The sequence below is a fragment of the Lissotriton vulgaris genome, chromosome 6 (assembly GCF_964263255.1).
Source record: "Lissotriton vulgaris chromosome 6, aLisVul1.2, whole genome shotgun sequence".
NCBI classification, from domain to species: Eukaryota; Metazoa; Chordata; class Amphibia; order Caudata; family Salamandridae; genus Lissotriton; species Lissotriton vulgaris.
In genome coordinates this window covers 1,006,195,779-1,006,216,819 of record NC_141694.1, presented here as the reverse complement: position 1 = coordinate 1,006,216,819, position 21,041 = coordinate 1,006,195,779, and the positions used below count along the sequence as shown (strand labels likewise).

The 21,041-nt window shown below is 44.3% G+C and overlaps 1 protein-coding gene and 1 long non-coding RNA gene across 2 annotated transcripts in view; one reads left to right on the top strand and one right to left on the bottom strand.

Annotated features, from left to right (window-relative positions):
• The window catches only part of URB2 (URB2 ribosome biogenesis homolog), a 966,667-nt gene that overhangs the window by 642,043 nt on the left and 303,583 nt on the right, over nucleotides 1-21,041 (top strand). The window lies entirely within an intron of this gene.
• Nucleotides 11,352-21,041, bottom strand: part of LOC147708338 (uncharacterized) — a 123,460-nt gene continuing 113,770 nt past the window's right edge. The window contains exon 3 of the long non-coding RNA XR_015296497.1: nucleotides 11,352-12,286. This is a non-coding gene — a long non-coding RNA (uncharacterized LOC147708338). The remainder of the gene's footprint in view (nucleotides 12,287-21,041) is intronic.

Below are 21,041 nucleotides of genomic sequence, written 5' to 3'. Positions count from 1 at the left end.
ATAAAAATGCCCAATGAAGGAGACAAAATCTTACCATAGCTTGTAAGAAGTGAAGACCTCACCCCACCTGGCAGCGGCTCAGGAGAAGAGTGAAGCACCGCTCTAGAGGACAAGTAAACAAAAACGAAAACATGTCTCTCCTCTGTGTACAGATACCCACACTAAGAAAGTTCCCTCGGTAAACTAAATTCGTATCGAGAATTTAAAACTATTTTCAAACTAAGAATGCGAGAAAATCAGGCTCGCATTACCTCTGCGTTGGTATTAGGAGTTACTTGAACCAATTATTTACAGCTTTGGCATTGAGAGATACCAACAGATAAGGCTTGTATTTCCGTCCCACATTGCACAACAGTATTTAGCCTACAGAACTATCCCAAAAGTCCCACACTTTGCGACCTAAGGTCGTAGCAGGCTTACCTATCCGTCGGTACTTCGAAGCCGGCGTCTGAACCGACTGGGGAGGCACCGGAGGATCGTCTCGCCTCTCGTTTTAAGGTCACTTCTGATTGGTAGCGAGTATCACGTGATCATTAATGGCGGCCAATCATTGGCTCACTGATGAGCGGGAATGTTAGAACGCTCGTCATTGGTAATCTTCCGCTGCCTTAGTAACCAACGTTTGTTTACATTATGCCTGTCCGTTCGCCATAAATTTATCAACGCCGCTTCTGTAACAGGCAAGTATTGCGAGTCTAGAAAGGTCGTATGCATGAACCCCTTGCATGAACCCCTTGCAAGACTGATATCTACACAGCCAAACTATATGTTATAACGTCAGTCCATTGCGCCATCACAACCGAAAAATATAATAATGAGCCTGATAAAGCATGGCGTGTCCCGCAAATGAAGGGGCGGTATTGTTGCAAATAAGAGTCTAGGGAGAGTATGGCTAAGCACTGTTGAGTCTAATATAGAATGGTGAATGGTATATGTATGAAATACATATAAGCGATTACTCTCAGAACCATTCATGATGGGTTGAGTGGCAAGTGAGAATGAGACTACAGTTATTGGAATGAATGGTTGTTCTAGCACTGTCCATTGAGCCAGGCGTGCCCACAAACTAAAAAAACAACTTAGGTAGACATAGGAACATCGAGACCTTGGAAACAAATCAAATTCACTAATTGTAATAGTGAACGACTAGTCTACCTCATTACGTGCCCCTGTGGGTACAAGTACGTGGGAATGACTACACGCAAAATACGCATTAGGATATCTGAACACAAGAGTACTAATGATCACGTGATACTCGCTTCCAATCAGAAGTGACCTTAAAACGAGAGGCGAGACGATCCTCCGGTGCCTCCCCAGTCGGTTCAGACGCCGGCTTCGAAGTACCGACGGATAGGTAAGCCTGCTACGACCTAAGGTCGGAAAGTGTGGGACTTTTGGGATAGTTCTGTAGGCTAAATACTGTCGTGCAATGTGGGACGGAAATACGAGCCTTATCTGTTGGTATCTCTCAATTCCAAAGCTGTAAATAATTGGTTCAAGTAACTCCTAATATTTTATTTATTTATTTGAATTTGTAATGCGCAACAGCTACCCACAGTGGGTTTCCCGGCGCAAGGGATAGACTAAAGAGGAAAGGACAAGGCAGAGGTACCATATATCAAAGAGCAGCAGCTGAATAGATCTTTCAGAAGAGCATAGTTTACAATTTTCTCCGGAAACAGAGTAAGTTGGTCTCGGATTTCAGGGCAATTGGAAGTGTGTTCCAATATTTGGGACCTAAATGAGAGAAGGCTCTTCCCCCCATTCTTGCAAGTTTAAATCTAGAAACAACGAAGTCGCAAATACCAACGCAGAGGTAATGCGAGCCTGATTTTCTCGCATTCTTAGTTTGAAAATCGTTTTAAATTCTCGATACAAATTTAGTTTACCGAGGGAACTTTCTTGGTGTGGGTATCTGTACACAGAGGAGAGACATGTTTTCGTTTTTGTTTACTTGTCCTCTAGAGCGGTGCTTCACTCTTCTCCTGAGCCGCTGCCAGGTGGGGTGAGGTCTTCACTTCTTACAAGCTATGGTAAGATTTCCTCTCCTTCATTGGGCATTTTTATATCTCGACATGGTAAACTGACTACACTACGTATATGAGTGTCCAAGGCCAGCACTGATAGTCGGACTCAGTCTAAGGTCTATGTATATCAGACCTAGCGATCCTGTGTGTTTGTGTGTGCAAAGTCAGTCTTTCTGACATCTGACCCTGTTTGTTCTAACCCCTTTTTTAGTGAACAACATAGCTGTAAGAAACAAGACAAGACTCTTCACCTAGAGACTGCAGGTGACCTCAGTACTTGTCTGTGAATTTTGTTTATTAGTTGTCACTTATTATTTCTTTTATATTTGCAGTAGCATTCATTTGTTGTAAGGTCCTGAAGAAAGCAAGGACACCTTTGTCCACGAATTGCTGAAACATGTCGACCTGGTTCCTCCTCTAGACAGCGCATTTCTCAAACTGTCTAAACAAATTTTTAATATTGGCGGAGTGAGTATCACCCAAATAAATTCTGTTCTATACTCCCTCATCCAATTTTAAACACATTTTTCCATTTTACTTTTTCACACACTAGTTTTCCTGCACTGCACTCCCCCAGTCACACCGCACTCTACCACTTACTGGTCTCGAGAAGTGGTATACCATACTATTGTTTGTTCAGTAGAAGAGATCTATCAAACATCTTGGTCTCCTTCTGCTCGAAAAAAACACATCTGTGTGGATGGTTTTGGAAGAATCCCAAATGATGAAGGGCGGTTCAGAGTGGTGACTGATGGGTACCTTTGACCATCTATCAGGATGTCATTGAATACCACTTCTTATAGGTTAGTATAGGGGTCTTTTGTTGTCTGTTTGATTTTCGCACAATATATATCCAAAAGAGTTTGAAAGCACGCTTAAGTGTCCACACGTACAAAGACGATATTAGAAATGGAAATGAAGTCCAACCATAATGTTATAAGTAATCTGTAGATGGCGGTCAGCCCCCAGTACGAGTGAAGTTATAATAAACCTCAGTCGTTATTATCAGACAGGCATGGTACTCCGGCTGCAGGATATGCGCCCGAATTTGTAGTGGGAAGAAGCAACTTACATAGTTTGTTACACGATACGTGATATTTCAGACTGCGAGCACTATTTTCTCTAAGGAGGTTCTCCTCCTCAGGCGCGACCTGCTTTGGTGCCTTCTTTAACCCCCCCCTGCCCGCCCTCCCGGTGTCCGTGCCTTCTCCCCTCCCCGCCATCCCGCACGTTGTCAGTGCCAGCGCCCTCCCTACCGTTGTTCGTGCCAGCGCCCTCCCTCCCTCCTGTTTGTGATGCCAACCATTTACAATGCATTAGGTCTCGCATAAAAGTTCAGACTGCAAGTACTATTTTCTTTAAGGAGGTTCTCCTCAGGCACGACATTCTTTGGTGCCTTCTTTAACCCCCCCCACCTGCCCTCTCGTTGTCCGTGCCTTCTCCCCTCCCTGCCATCCCGCACGTTGTCCGTGCCAGCGCCCTCCCTCCCATTGTCGCTGCCTTTGCCCTCCCTTCCTCCTGTTGTTTCTGATGCCAACCATTTACAATGCAATAGGTATCGCATAAATGTGAGCCCTTTTTTCAATGTAAATGCTTGTTAGATCCAGCCTATAGCAGCGTGCATGCGCTGCATAGGAAATTGACCTCTTGGAGTCACTTCAGCTTCAGTAGAAGCTTGTGCGTGTGGGGCTCACACACTATTGGCCTTTGTGTCTGGCTTTAGCTCGCAATTGGCCAAAGACTTGTGGATGTCCCAGCTTTTAGGTAAATGTTCACTCCCAGAGCGTTTTGCTCTCGGGAGCCTGCAGCGGCTCACAGGGCCATCTGTTTCGTGCGTGTGCCGGTATATTACTGAAGCTGCAGGAGTGGACGGAAGGCGTATTTCATGGTCACCACCAGCAGCCGTCACTTGTCATTCAAATTGATCCTGGGACATGCATTTAATCTGCAATGCTTTAGGCATTCTCTTAAGGGCTAGGCAGTCTGACAGAAAATAATCTGCTATCGGCCACAGGGTAATAGGAACTTTAGACGTCTGCACCCAAGAATGCTAAGCAGGGGCCTGCAACTTTTTCAGTGTTTGTGTTGCATGGAAATAGCTGTGCTGCTGTTTCTTTGAAGACGGCAGGGCCCATTTCTGAGCTTTCAGGGCGGCACGCGCCTTGATCTGCACGACTGGGATCGTTCATTTTGGAGCTGGACGGTCCCTGGTAATTCAGCTTTTTATGCATGCTTGACTAATTTGTGTCGTAGGGAGGAGACTTGTAATTGGAGCTGAGCAGCGAGCCTATTTCGGCTCATCTGATAATCTCTCAGTATATTTAATCACATGCTAGTTGTGGCCTGAGATGATTAACACAAAGAAGTAAAACTCCCTCTTATCTCTGGGTTTCTGTGCTTTAAGTAACGGCGATCCCGCTCATCTCTCTTTCGCTCATAATGTTTTCTCAATAACAGTTGTTTCATGTTTTGAGAAATTGAAATAAAGTCCGCTATTGGTATTTTTTTTAAATTTACTTTGTGTTGTAGCCTGCTGCGTCAGTAATTGATCACGTTCTCCTAGTGTAGTGTTATCTAAAAAAAAACGGGGCAAGAATCGGCCGAGAAATATTTGTTGTAACCATCTGCGCTCGACCATGCAATCATGACAGAGTTATTACTATCAAGCGTGGGTACATTAGAACAAAATGCTTTTGTACTCATCGGGTTGGCAGCTGCCCTCTACTTCGCCAATATTAATGCCGTCACTGTTATTAATGCCTCCACTAATAAATTATGCATCCTGAGAGAATTAATAATGCATAGTGTTGTGACAGTGGGGTGCGGTCGTGTGCAGACGGGGGCACAGTCAAGCCATCCACAAAAATGCATGAAACATTCAGGATGAGACAACAGCTGGGCCTTGCAGGGCCTGAGGCGGGACTGACTGACGCATAATCTTTGTGTTCTTGACTTTCTTCTTTGTTGGCGTCTTCCTCCGTGAACAGGAACGTGCAATAACATAATGTCCTTCTACTTAGTCTCCATTTATGATTCCGCACCTCAGTCTGTCTGTATGCAACTTATTTCACTTGCGCGGCCATCTGAGGTTATTAGTGGCGCCAACTTGGATTTGCGGTTGTTAGGGTTTGCCCTGTACACAGTAACACTGTTGTTAGTTTTGTAAAATAATCTGTCTTCATAATCGTAAATTTGTTCTAGCGCTTTAGGCCTATGCTTCATATATATCTCGCCACTATACCCAAATATTTAGCTTGGGAAGCTTTGAAGCTACTTATGCTTGAATGTTTTTCAAACTCCCTTCCAACCAATATCCCTTCTGTGCACTGTGCTCTTATTATTTGTAGCTGGGTATCTGCTTATTTTCAGACTTGATTGGCTCCCTCACAAGAGTTTCATATTTGGTAATAAATTAAGCTGATTTGTTTCTATTTTATTTTTTTTAGTCAGTGTTGTTCATTCCTACTTTTTTTGTAGTTTTATATAACGCAAACTCAACCCGAAGGCATCAGAGCGCTTTATATGAACACCAGTTGCCTTTCAGAGGGACACATTCATTTTTGTTAGGCATGGAGAGATTAGGTGATTTGCCAAGAATCACAAGATGTTGACCGTCCCTACCGAGACTCTAACCTGGTTCCCCGGCTTCGAGGTCGACCACTCTAGCCATTAGGCCACGTCCTCTTTGTTGTTAAACACATTGAGTCCGAAACATAAGTTGTAGTTCACGCCAGCAGACATGTTTAATATTAATTCCAGTGGTTGCTCTTGTGTCTTGATGTCACACTATTTATGCTCATCAAGGTCATTTTTATTGAGGTTTGTGTAGATAATGTTCTTTGTGCTTAACATATTCCCCAAAAATCCCGAGCCTAACCCAATAAGAAATGAAAACGAGAGAATAGGGGATGATCTGCTGCATGGCTAAACTTATAAGGTCCCAAAGGCGAGACCTATTGGCTAATGCTTGGTTTTTTGTTTGTCAGCGGGTCAACGTGCTCCTTATTGCCGTCCTGCTCCTGGGTCCGCACTAAACATTTAGCATTACCATCAACAGGGGCGCCATGCTTAATATTTTAGCAGGCGCCCGCTCGACTTGCTGACTTTGGCAATGCTTTTTTGTCGCTTTGCCTGCTCCAGAAGAGGCGAACATGACCTAGTGCCCCAGGGCACACGCAGGGGCTCACTTGAGTGCTTTCAGGCGGCTGTGCCCCTTCCTTTCTTCTTGTTCATCAGCACGTCCGCTTGCTCCTCATTGCCGTCCTTTCCACATTTCACAAATTTTAATAAATGATCTGGTGCTGGTGCTTGACTCATTCTAATGGGAGCCAATCTTCCATCTTTCACTTCAAATCCCCACTGTAATGGATCCATATGAATACCCATCCACTGCTGCACCTGATATACTCTGAGCGAATTAAATTTGCAGGCATCCTCTGTAGGAGGCAAGACTTCCAGTTTCACATGTATTGTTGATTTTGTTGCCTTTGAAGTGAAAGTTCGAAGTCTCATGTCATGTAATGTGCTGTCTCCTGTTATTCCTCCATAGAACGATATAATAGCATTATGACCAGCATTTTCAATTTCTTCTGTGATTTTTGTGAAGTTTGGAATACGGCAGCACTTTCTTTGAAGCTGCCTGATTTTCTTAGCAACTTTATGGAGTCACGTTTTCCTAATCCAAATGGTTTGGAGGTGGTATCACATCCTAATACGGCGTGAGCAAATAAGATGTGAGAGCAGACGTCATTACCAAAAGCATTTGCTAATTTCCTAATATCATACACAGTTATGTTTTTGGAAGATTTCTTAGGTTCTGGGCAAAGGAAAATATCAAAATGGTTTTCTTGAAAACGATGGAGTAGTATGAGATTGGTGTCCTCGCCAACAATGGCTGTAGGATGAGTTTTGGCCAACTCAATAGCCTCCAAAACGACCATGAAGTCTGCATCACTATGAGCTTGCTTTGTTTTACACCCAGCTTCTTTTAACTTTTGCGATAATTGAGCAATGAAGGCTTGTTTATTTTCATTATTACTCAGAAATAATTGTTTCTGGATGACGATGGAGGTAGAAGTTATGAAATTTACTTTAGGTCCTACAATACCGCGGTTTCTTTTTAGGTGGGCTTCTGATTTTGTGGAAAAAGTATCTCCATATCAGTCGAATACTATTATTGCCTGGCCATACTTTGTTAGCACATATCTCTCATAGGCACAAAGCAGCTCCTGGATTGTCTGATTCGGACTCCAAGGAATGAGATGTAGTAACCACCCACCATCAATGACGAACAGCATATTTTCGGGCATGGTAGCAACGGCTGGTACTTGCTCTTTAATATAATTGGCAAGCTGCGACTTCCCAGATTCCCTCATAACTCCATGCTTATTGAATACACTAGCTGGGTATGAGCAAAGCTCATAACGAAACATCTCTTGCAAATCCACGCCACTAGTCTGAGCACAAAGCAACAAGCACTGAAACAATAGTTCAGGATCCATAACAAAGGTTTCTTCTTTCAATTTAACAGATTGAACTGATTTCATTACCTTCACCTGGTTGCTTTTTCTGAAAGAGAACTCGGAGACTCTTTAGTCCGTCATCTCATTAAGAATTCTATTTCCAATTTCTTCTGCAAGTTCAGGATTAACATCACTGCCATAAGTAACTCCTGTGACAATGTTACGCAGGTTGCTGTCTCGCTCAAAAACAATGAGCTGTTCTACATATACCAGTACTTTCTGTGTATCTCCTTTATCGCATTCAATTCTTGATCTGGTCGTAGTAACATGTTGCTCACTTGCTGCATGCTTCACTGAAGCAAAGCCCTGCATTCATTCTTTCAAATGGGCGCAAATAGGGCGTTTCATAACGCAGACAAGCTGCTGCTGTTCTGTCATACCTTTTCCATGGGTCATTCCGCCGAATCCTTTTATATTTTTCATTAGTACTTGTTCAATTACGAAATCAGTGGAAAGGCCACCCCAAAACCTATCACTTCTTCGGACAACATGCAGACCATTTGTAAATGCTGTGTATACATCAATGTAGGAAGGTGGACACCTGACTATGGTTACCCCAGATTTTTTTGCCTTGTGTTTAGCTGGTTTTCGACTTAGTTGGCCTGGTTCCCTGCTAATCGGGGCCCCAGGCTATCTGCTCAATCCTTAAAATGGACTCCATGCACCCTAGGTGCATAACCAATTTGGTACTGGACACCTTGTCAGCCCCTATATAGTGCACTATAGGTGCCAAGGGCATAGGTGCATCCAAGGCCTACCAGGGGCTGCAGCATATCTTTTGCCACCCCAGGCTGGTTCTTAAATTGACACAACTGGCTGATCACTCAGCTGGAATAGGTGGTGTAATCACCCCTTGCTTAGATATAGTATATCTATATCTACACTTAAAACTGGACACATATATACCTATAAGTCACCCCTATGGCAGGCCTTAACAATCCTGGAGGCAGAGTGCTTGGTTTTATGTGAGATGGTGCTCTAGCTTGAGCTGAGCCTGTCTGCAGCTGTCGGGACCAACTCCCTTAGCTGTTCCGGGATATTGCCATACCATATACTCTTAAGTGCATTATAATCCATCGCGGTTATGTGCCAACTTTGGTTTGGCTTTATCAAAACATGTTGTGTAAGGTGTCATACGATTTGGAATACTATCCCCCCGACAGTCCTGTCAACAGGGATAGCATTCCACCCTTATAGAGGGAGAAGACCTGTTACTTTACTAAAACGCGGTTAATCCTAACCAGAGCCTCAGCATCACAAAATGGATGCTGCTGCCACCGACACAAGTCTGACCTCCTGATGCTGACCGACACTTGGCAGAGGAGGCCTGGACAAAGGGTTTCCTGTCGCAGGGAGGTGCTACATCTCCCCAGACAGGAGATAGTGTATTGGGGCAGTGAGGGCTGAATGAAACTAGACGGTGCCTGGGGGGCACAAGGCTTCCCCTTGCATAATCCGGTCAAACCGGTTCTCGGGCACACCAGCCCCAGTCCCAGCGTGACCCTGGACAAAGGGAAAGGGGTGTATCCACCCCCTTCCTGGGTCCCACCCATAGGAGGGACCTAGCAGGAGATCCAGCCCACTAGATTGGTATAAGAGTGGGAGCAGTGCCAAAGCATGCAGATTATCCTGACTGAAACTTATGAAACGAAACTCTGGACCCTTCGACATCCTACTCGACGTAGAAGACTGAAGAATCTCTCTTGTGGTCAAGGAGTGACCACCCTGTGCAAACAGGCACCATCCAGCACCTCGACGTTTGCTTTGTTGCAGTTCCCGCCGGAACTCGAACGACAGTGTTTGACAAGACCCAGCGTGCCTGCCTTCTAACAGCCCGATCCACAGTCCCTGCAGAGCTGAGACCCGTGGAGGCGACCTGAAGCGTGGGGCCCGCCATCTTGGAAAGACCACGAGGCGCTGACCGTGCAGCTCCCGAGTGACCTTCGAAGCTGTGCATTGGGGTTTGAGAAGCCCCAGCCCTGAGCCTCTCTTGCACCAAAGCTCACCCCTCTACACTCACCGAGTGCTGCGTGGGTCCTTCTGCATCTTTTGGCTCAATGCGTTGGTCCGGTCGCTTGCCCGTTGGCTTGTGGCCCCAGTACCGACGAACCTTTGAATTTGACTTGTGAGTCTGGTTGCTCCAGACTTGCCCTCGCTCCCCTGAAAAGGAGCACCCGGTCTGACCCTCCTGGTCCGAGCGAGAAGCGATCTTCGAATCCTGCGTGGGTTGAGCTTGCCAAGGGTTGTTTGCTCCAATCCGGAAGCCGACTCCGCGGACAGCGAGAGCCTGCGTGTGACAGCTCGTGATCCACTCCTGGACATCCTCGGTGCCCCAGAGTCCAAGTGGCAGCGGAGACAAGCTTCACGGCATCGACCTGATTGCGCTTGACATTGCCTGGTTCCTTCCTGGTTCCACCCTGGTCACTGCTGAGTGACCCAGACTCTGTCCCCTCTGCTTTCAGATCATTTATATCTTCGATCCACCCTTGGATCACACCGGACACTTCTCTTCACGACGCCTGCAGCATCTTCATCTTCAGGCACCATCAACCTGCGTGAGGAAACCCGACACTACTTGGCACCTGTGCACCCGCTTCCTGTGGGTGAGGTAACTCAACAACGCCGGTGTTCCTGCACTGGTACACATCTCTAGTGTATATGTCTAAAGTTTCGTCCTTCTAGGTTAAGCGGAAGTCTCCTTTAACAGTAACTTTATAACTTTTACGCACCATTGACATTGCATTGGTGCATGCGTGTGCTTTAAGCGCTGCACCCGAATCCCGCGGGCTTTTCCCGACTTCAGCATTGCTAGTCCCGACTGCTCCCAGCGTTTCCCCAGGCCCTAGGCCTGACCACTGTTCGATTAGTGATACTTATACCACTATTTTAGTATATGGTTTGAGTGGCCCCTGGGCCTCATCCATAATTGTGCAACTTCTATATGTTTAACTGTGCTTTTGTTTAAACGCTTGTGCTTCTAGACTCATAAAGAGTATAGAGGATTATTCTAGTAATAAATACATATATTTTTATAATATATAACTTGTGTGGTGTCCTTTCATTTGATATTACAGGATTGTGATTGGTAAAACAGCTTGCTTAACACAACCTCTTGAGTTAAGCCTTTAAGGCTGCTTGGTCTATGCTACCCTTAGGATAGCTTGTCTATAAGGTTGACTTACAACCAGACACCATAAGGGATTGTTTGGACTGATACAAGGTGCCCCCAGAATTGGAGACATCATATATCAGGCCAACTTCTCACAATCAGGAGCTTCAAATCCAAGCTCAACCATTCTCTCATAATACAGTTGTGCAGAACTGGCATATAAATTATGGCCACATGATGCAAAAAAGGTAGCATCTCCTTTACCATTGCAAGACATAGATGCCAATTTCCTGTTCTTTCAGCTTTTAAGAATTGTTTCAGGATGTTGAAATTTCAGAGGACTTTCAGAAGGTTCCACAAGGACAGGTATAGTATTTCCTCTTTCTGCTGCAGCTGAACGTTCAAAACTAAGAACTTCTGAATAGGAGCTGCAGAATCCCATATGATTTACTGCTTCAACTACAAATCTCGAGCTTGTGTTGTCATGTAATTGAATTGCCAGCCCTAACTGCAACAGTGCAACTAAGACTCGTGGGCGCACAACTTGCATAATTGCCTGTCCTATAGAAGCTACTTTTCTCTCTGTTGGTTTTATCAGTAACAAAAACTGATAATAAGAGCCTTAACAAATCAGGAATATAGCTCACATTATAGTCAACACTACTCAAGGTTTCAATGGGTGGATATATTTCTGGTTCTACAGGGATGTCTTTAATATCATTTCTTATTATTTCAGCAGCTGCCATAAGGAGATTGTTTTGATCCTCTTCAACATATTTATGGCTATGACTGTGGTACTCTTGCAATACATGAGCAGCTGTACTTTTAAAAAGTAACAACATCAGCAGTCCCTGCAACTGTTCCTATGAAAATTTCATCTTCAAAATGCTCTTTGAGTTTTTGTTTCATATACTTCGAACTGTATGGTTCGCTATCTTCTGGCAGTAATTCTCGCATTTTATTGACAAGTTCTTTAACAGTAGTTTGTTCTTCATCATTTTCCTCCATGTATTTAACAACTTGAAGAAATGTTTCTTGGCGAACTGAGTCCTCTGGTCGACCTGAAGATATTGGAGGGTTATCAGTGAACTGCCCGGGAATGAATTTTCCAATATAAAAATTGACGGAGCACTGTTTGTGGTAGCATGCATCTACAGCATGTAAATCAGACACATTTTGGATAAGTCTCATAACTTTGTCTTCCCATTCATCATTGCGTTTGTTGCATTTTTGTAAAACTGATGATTTTAATACAACTGTTCGTGCATTAAACCCCGCATTTTATCCCTCTCCCTGAAGTAACTCAGTACCACAGAAAAAAACAATTTTTTCTAAAATCAAACTGGGTTTCACACGACCGTAGAACATGAGAAGTTGTGGGATCTGATTCTTTCTCCTGGAACGGAGTTTTCAAGTTAACAAAACGCGCTCTACATTTCTTGTGAACTATCTGCCCAACACAAACGTGAAACTTAGATATTTTTTTCTCTCCTTGCATGTTTCTTGAATTCCAGTCACTCCTCTTTCAGTGAGTACAAATACTTCGTCATCTTCTTGAAACACCACATCACAAATGAAACACTTTTCTACGTCCATTTTCACTGTATCTCACAGCAACTCGCAAGAACCTGTAACACATAAATAAAACATTTTTGATTAACAAAAAAACAAACAATAACAACAAAGTTATAAAACAAAACAATAGCAAACTTTTTATTTCAAAAGTTAATTGTAATATTTACGTTCCTTCACACTTTGTCATATAAGTCAACGAAAAAATTATACAAACTTATTTTATCTGACAAATTCCGCGATTATTTGATATTATGGTTGACAAATCTCGCGTGGCTATTATAAATATTTATTCAAGGCCCACCGCGAATGGAAAGGAATCGAGCACTATTAAAGCGCTCGCCCATTTTCTCCAAACACTTGACCCGATAACTTCGATAATCCTTGGTGGCGATTTTAACTGTCAGTTCGAGCCCCTAGGTGGACCTGAGTTGTGTGATGAGGATGAGGTTGATTTGGTCTGGCATATTCCTGCCCCAAGGATCGCACCGGTAAGGGCATGGACCCCGCTAGTATTACAAATTAAATCCCTGACCCTTGCAACGTCCCTGCGGGCTTGTAATGGAAGGGCCAACAACGACAGTTCGGATTTGTTCACATACAACCGGACCAACCGTACTTCCACCATTGATTACCTTATGCTGGAAGCCAAACATTGGGACAGGCTTAAAGATTTTAAGGTCATCCCAAGGCACGACAGTGACCACAGCGCGTTGGTCCCGACGCTTAAGCCTGGATCTTTTGGCCTAACCAATCCCACCCCTAGTAACAATATGGTAGTGCCTTCCTATACCATATCCAACAATAGGAGAAGGGTTAAATGGCCTTCGTGTGTGGGCTCACCAAGTCGCCTTGCTGAAATCTATCAGATTGCTACCCCACTCATAAGCGACATGGGGAGTGCCACTTCCCATGGGCAAATTATTGAGTCTCACAGAAAGCTAGTTTTGAGCCTAGGGGATGTATTCTATCCAGTCAGCAAGATGAAACCGCGTAAGGTTAAAACACACCCTTGGCATGACCATGCCTGTAAGAAATCCAAGAAAGACCTCCTCACAGCAATTAAATCTAAGGACACCCCTAAAATCCAAGCCACAAAATTGCTCTATAAGAAAGAACTTAACAGGGCCAAGAGCGAGTGGGAGGAAGCTAGATGGACTGAAATGAGACAGTCACTCCTCTCAAAAGATTCGAAGACCTTTTGGGCCATTGCTACCTCCTCGGCAGGTGGTGAGCGAGATTGTGGGGTCTCGAACATCGCTCTCATTGTCTGGGTGACGCATTTTAGGTCACTTTATACTAGTCCAGATTCAGGGACACTTGATCACCAAGGGCGGGACAACTTGCCTAGAGCGACTTTGCCCCCCAGGATTTGTATGACCTTGGACCCCCTGCATGAGTATGGACTGTCGGGGGCCTGGGGTTTCCCTTTGTAATAACCAGGACACTATGTTAGTTCCTGGGGTTCCCACGGCCCCAGACCCCCCGCACAAGCATAGACTGCCGGGGGTCTGGATTTCTGGAGCTCCCCCCTGTAAAAATCAAGACACCATCCTCGTTCTTGGGATTTCTACCACCCCAGACCCCCCGCACGAGCAGCGACTCCCGGGGGTCTTGGGTCCCGGGGATTCAATCTGCAAAACTAAGGACAATCAGCCAGCCCCTCAGGCTTTCGTGGCCCCAGACTTCCCGCATGAGTGTAGGCCACCGGGGGTCCCGGGCTCCTTTGACAGGATGGGGCAAGTGGGTCCCCTAGAGAGGACTACTATATTTAATCCTTATTCTATTTCCCTTAAGGAAGTGGAGTCCGCAATCGAGAGATTGCCCCCAAACAAAGCTCCCGGTCTTGATAGGCTCCCAGGAGATCTTTTTCGTTCCCATCCTAAAATCTGGGCCCCATACCTGATGGTCTTGTTCAAGCGGTTCTACAAGGTTCGGCATTGCCTGAGACCTGGCTTGGAGCCGAGATTGTTCCAATTTTTAAAAAGGGATGTCCGCTCGCTCCATCTAACTATCGACCAATTAGCTTAATTGACACTACCCAGAAGCTGATGGGGCGAATCCTACTCGATAGATTATTGGGTTGGATGGAGGAGAATAAAGTCTTAACCACCCTCCAAGCCGGATTTAGAACAGGGGTCTCGACCATGGACCAGATCTTTCGACTCCAGGTCCTATACTGGAAAACCGCAAGAGTAGAGGGTGGCAGCCTCTACCTTGTTTTTGTGGACCTGCGGGCCGCATTTGATCTGGTTCCCAGGGAGAGGCTTTGGACGGTCTTGGAGGAGCTTGGTCTCCCTCCCTATTTGTTAGAAGCCCTCATCAGACTCCATACAGGGAATTACGCACAGATGAGATGTGGAAGGAACGGGGAACTATCAGCTTGTTTCCCCGTTACTCTGGGTGTACGCCAGGGCTGTGTACTGGCCCCCACCCTCTTCAGCCTGTACGTCAATGGTCTGATAGATGTACTTTCTGGCGTCAGAGACAACAATGCTCCTCGCCTGGCCACTGGTAGGGTGCCCGCCTTGATGTTCGCGGATGACACCTTGTTGTTATCGCGGACATCAACGGACATCCAGCGGATTTTGGACGGGTTCGTGTCTTTTTGTGCCTCACGGGGGCTGGAGGTCCACTTGGAGAAGACAAAGTTCATGATCTTCAATCCCCCGAGGCACACCCGTCCAAATCCTACGCTGAACGGAACCTCCCTGGAGCGTGTCAAGACCTTTGTATACTTGGGGGTCACATTGACTGAACATTTCACTTGGGATCACCAAATTTCTAAATCATCCTTGAGATTGGCCCAGATTATGGGTGGCATAGGTAGATTCCACAGTGCTTCGATTTTTAAACCTGTCACCCCTGCCCTTGAGATTTACAAAACACGGGTCAGGTCAGCAGCTTTATATGCTGCAGAACTTTGGGGACATGCAAAAGTACATGAGCTATCGAAGGTTGAACATGCCTTCATGCGCCACCTGGTCACTCTTCCACAAAGTACTCCCCTCATACCACTGCGCCTAGACCTAGGCTTGGAACCCATCGACGAGCTGGCAGCTGCACGACCTCTGCTCTATTGGAGAAGGCTTTGGTCTGTGCCGGAGCTTGCATCCTTTAGGGCAGAGTTCACTGCAATCTGGGGTCAGCTACAGCATAAGAACATACCCTGGCTGGCCCATGTTAAGGCTTCTTTCCATCAAATTGGTATGCCACAACTTTGGGATGCACCTGAAGACAGTTGCGTGAGGACGGAAAGGTCCCAAATATTGGCGGCTGTAAGGTCACACAATCTTAAAACCCTACACTGCTCGACCGCCTTGGGAAGGCTGTCCGCAGAGTTTTTATTGAAGGTTAGCCCCAGGATGGAGGTGTTTCTGGACTTGGTACAGCCGCCTTTCGCAAGAAAAATGTATACCCAACTGAGGCATGGCTCCCTACCGATAGGGGCACTAACATCCAGATGGTCACACTCGATGGAGGCCAATTGCCCTGCTTGCAACTATTGGAGGGAAGACATTGTACATATATTTTTTTTGTGCCCCGCATACAGCGGAATTCGGAAATGCTGGATCCTTCCACTGTGTAAAAATCTGGGCTTCAGACAATGAGCTCAAGCTACAAGAGTTCTAACCTATGATACTGCCCCTCCCATTGTCTTTGCTGTTTCCCGCTTTTTATATGGCATGTGGCGGAGAAGAACCATTTTATTTTTTTATTTTATTGTTTTCTTGCAAGGAAATACAGCAGTAGATAGTAACAGAATTCCGACTGTATACATAATAAGAACAAAAACATTTGCAAATTTAGGCAAAATCATTAAATCCAGTCAGCAATGGGTGCCCAGATCTTCTCCCCCAGAGCTCTTCTTTTGACCCCTCTGAGCTTATAAATAGCGGACTCTAAATTATACATAAAAAGTAACTTCTCACGCCAGGTAAAGAAAGAAGGGGGATCTGGATTAATCCATTCCCTAGTAATGCATGCTCTGGCTACTGCCATACATATAAATAAAAAGCACCTTATTGGTTTAGTTCTTGAAATGGCGGACTCTAAGCCCAAAAGCACCATCTCGGCAGTTATTATAATATCACAGCTTAGAACAACCGTCAAAAAGTTTTCAATTTGTTGAAAGAAATCCCGGAGTTTAGGGCATTGAAAAAACATATGGACATCGTTAGCTGCATATAGCCCACACCGACTACAATTCGTTCCAGTGGTCGTGCTCCACTTAAAGACCTTGCTGGGAGTGTAATAGAGGTCATGTAGACACATAAAATGCTGTGATTTCATCATCCCTGTGATTAAACAATCCGAGGCTAATTTAACAGAAGACAAAACATCAACTCCCGACACCCCCAGTTTGTTAGCCCATTTCAATTGGTACTGATCCATATCATCCCCACATTCTTGTTCTTCCAATGTTAAGCTAATTGGGTTCAAGATTTAATATGGTTTGGTCGACGTGGTAGAGCCACGCAACTCATACTCACTTTCCATCAATGTGGGCACTAGCCAATAAGCTTCTGGTGGTGGGGTTTTGGGAGGAGGGTGGGGTGGGGGGAGTGTGTAAGGGAGGGGTGTGGGGGGGGGGGTGGGTGCAAGGAAGTACAGCTACAGCATGCTCAGTTTTGGTGCCCAGGAAAATGTTTTGGTTGTCAGTACCAAACTTGTGTATCCTTTATTATTTGAAGTGTGATCGTAGTACTGCATTAATATATGAAAATGGCTAGAGTTTTGATTTGTTCCATTAATGTTTGTGGTTTAAATGACAAAAGAAAAAGGGGCGTAGCAGCCCAGATGTTCAAAGCTATACGAGCAGACATAATTTGCTTACAAGAGACCCATATTTCTTGGGCAAACAGAGCTTGGCTCAAGGATTTGGGGTTGCAGGTTGTGGGGTGTTCTCGTCAGAGCACTACAACAAAGGGGGTTGCTATTTTAATGAGGTTCGGGTTGGGGAAGTTAAGAGTCAAAGAAGACTTACTGGGACGATGGGTAATTGTAGAACTTGAACTTGGGAACTCGATCATTGCTATATGCTCGGTTTATGCCTCCACCATCGATGACCCCACAGTCTTGCATCAATTAAGTGTGGAGTTGGCTTTATGGTCACCTAGGTTAATACTAAGTGGGGATTCCAACCTGCATTTGGATGTGACTTTTGATATTAGTGGTAATAGCGTGTATGCAGGTAGAAAAAGGAACGTATTTAAGGCAGTCAAGGGGATTGCTCAAGAGTTTCAGTTGGTAGATGTGGGGTATGAAAAACGGGAGGGAACCTATGGCTGTACATTCTTTTCTGCCCCTCATAAAAGACATTTTAGGCTGGACTACTTCTTTGTCTCTAGGGCACTATTTAATGAACTCGCCAATATAAAATATAGGGTCCTACCAAAAGTCATATCTGATCATAATCCTATTACCCTTGGCTTTGATTTAAATATTGTACATAATCCTAGGTCGTGGTCTTTTGACCGCAAGCTTTTGTTTGATTTATCCTACGTTGGGCATATGAATACCTGGATTCCTGAGTTCTTCGCTAATAAGAAAGGGTCTGCCCCTGCAGAAGTAGTTTGGGATACATTTAAGTGCGGGGTTCGAGGCGAAACCTTGAGCTATGTAACAAGAAAGCAGAAGGAGAACCGGAGGAATGAAGAAACAGAGATGAATAATTTGAGACTGTTGGAGATTCAGCTTATGCAGGCTTGTAGCAAAGGAGTAGCCACAGATACTATTCTTAAAGAGCTACTGGCTTATAAGGTTAAGATTCACCAAGGACTTGCCTTAAAATCTGCTCAGCAATTGGCTGCATTTCGAACAGAGGTATATGAAGTAGGAGAAACCTCAGGGAAACATTTGGCTAAAAGAGCCAGGCAGAAATCTGTGTTTTCTAGTATACACAAGATTAATAATGCTGTAGGGAAGACTGTTAACAATGCTGCTGATATACTTAATGTGTTTGCCAAGTTTTACTCCAAACTATACACTGAAGACATGGTAGAGGATTGCTCAGCTCAGGTAACTCAATTTACAGAACAGGTTTTGAACGGTATTTTATCTATACAAGAGAGCGAGAAGCTGGATTTGCCTATTACTTGGGAGGAGATTGAACTGTCACTGCTGTCCTTGGCGTCTGGAAAAGCTGCTGGCCCTGACGCTATTCCTTTAGAGTTTTTTAAGCTCTTTCGAGGCATACTAAGATCAGAGCTGGTTGACTTATTTTCAGCAGCTCAACGTGGCAGTGCCCCTGCTTCCTGGCGGGAATCCATAATTACTGTATTTCTTAAAAAAGGCAAACCTCCTTTGTTACGGTCATCTTTTCGTCCTATCTCACTTATAAACGCGGACAGTAAAATCTTCTCTAAAATCCTTGCCTCACGTCTGTCTAATATTATTTCTTTTTTAGTTTCTAAGTATCAACATGGGTTTATTCCTGCTCGTGATACCGCTGACCATATTTGACGGGTAATCACTTTTTTGGATTGGTCTCAGGCAACTCGGTCTAATGTTGGGCTCATATTTCTAGACGCTGAAAAAGCCTTTGACCGGGTTGCCTGGGGCTATTTGTGGGATGTGCTTGCTAGAAAGGGATTTGGTCCAGGTTTTATAAAGGCTTTAAAAACACTGTACGTCTCTCCGAAAGCCCGTATTCGAATTAATGCCCAACTTTCCCCCTCCTTCTTAATTTCTAGGGGCACTCATCAAGGATGCCCCTGTTCACCTTTACTTTTTGCACTTTATATAGACCCCTTAATTAACCGTTTTATTTCTGAGGAAAAGATTAGACCTATCTGTCTAGCTAACACAAACTACCGAGCTTTGGCTTATGCCGATGACATTGTAATTACCACCACGGATATTCAGACTGCTCTTCCTGCAATAAACGATCTCTCTAAACAATTTGGATCATTCTCCGGATATAAATTAAACTTGGGGAAAACTCAGATTTTATGCTCTGGGGATAAACCATCACTGAATATTCCTATTATTTCTGAGGTTACTTATCTGGGAATCAAAATATCTTTGCCCATTGAAAAAATACCAGAACTTAATCTTAATCCTATGTTAGCCCAAATCAATACTACATTACATCGTCTCGATCATCTACACCTATCATTATATGGTAGGCTCAACATTTTGAAAATGCTGATCCTACCAAAGGTGCTGTATCTATATCGCACTATACCTTTGGAATTTCATTCTTCCTGTTTTAAAAATTTAGAAAGGGCTACCTTTAGGTTCCTTTGGGGCTATAAACGGCATCGCAAAGCCCTCAAAAAAATGGTTCTGAGTAAAGAGTGTGGGGGATGGAATGTCCCTTATTTTCTGTTTTACTATCTGGCGCCAGCACTCCAGTATATTAGCCCTCTTATAATTGGAGACAGAGTAAATATCCCTGTTTGTCAAACTCCATTGATTTTTGAAAAGACTATGGGAGAGAGAGTGAAAGCTAGCTTCCTTAAGGTTGTTGAGCCCAGCTACCATAAAAAAACAAAGTATAAGACGTTGAAGGCAGCTTTTATAGTCTGGCAAAAAGTTCGGAAGCTTTTGGGCTTGTCTAAACTGAATGTCTATACTCCCTTAGCTTCGCCTGGTCTCTTGCCATTTGTGATTTTCTGTGATTTAACCACTCGCAAGTGGGAGCAGAAAGGAATACGATACTTGGGTGACTTATTTATGAATGGTGAAATGGTTTCATTTCAGGCATTAGAGAATAATTTTTCCTTGGCAAGAAGTGATTTTTTCAAATTTCTTCAGATCCGTAGTTTCTTACAGAGCTCTTCGGCTATTAAGTCAGCCAGCATGATTAGAATGTATTTGTTTGAACTCCTACAGAAAAAGGCCCCTATTGGCTTGTTGTATTTAAGTTTGGTTCAAGAAGAACCATTTTTTTTGTATGAAATAATGTCCCATACTTACCCATACCTTTATTCTTTGATAACTCATTGTTTAATAACTTTTTAATCCAACTGTATTTGTGGTTTTATTATTGTGCTTGTACATATTTTATTGCACTTTTATGGTCTTTTGACCGAAATAAAGTTATCAAATGAAATTATATTATGGTCATCAGAAACAATTTTTGATGTTATTTGATACCACACATGGACATATAAACAGTTATACCCTATATCTCAAATTATGGGCAGCCATTTAGAAAAATCCACCATATTGGATTAACGCGTCATGATAGAGGTAGACTTTTCACCATCGTTTTCTACAGAAAAATTTAAAAACAATCCACTGTCAGAAATTGTATTGCAATTAGTTCTAGGTTCCACAACAAATTGACGAGTCTAATATGCAGCCATACCTTCTCGCTCTCCGTCGTCGTCCATTCCACCGCAAAGCGAAGGTGCGAGGCCTAATGGTAATCCACGAGGTTGGGACAGGCCAGCCCTCCCCTGTCTCGCGGTGACATAAGAACCTTATGATAAAAACTTGGTCGACTCCCGCCCCATATAAAGGCCGTAATTGCGCGTTGGAGGCCTTGTAGATGATGCTGCGGAATAGGCGTGGGGAGGCATTAAAATAGATATAAAATTTTAGGGAGGATCGACATCTTAATGGCATTGATTCTGCCCAACCATGACATCGTCAAGGGTTCCCACCCCCGTAGAGCTCTTCTAGGACAGCCTTCCTACACTCCCGCCAGTTTACTTGAGTCCATGTATCTAAGAAGGGAGTCAACTGAAGGCCGAGATTGTGGATGTGGTTGGAGGCCCATTGATATGGCGCAAGCTTCTCCAGGAGTGCAATCTTCTCCTTAGGAATGGTAAGATTGAGGGCCTAAGATTTGTCGTGATT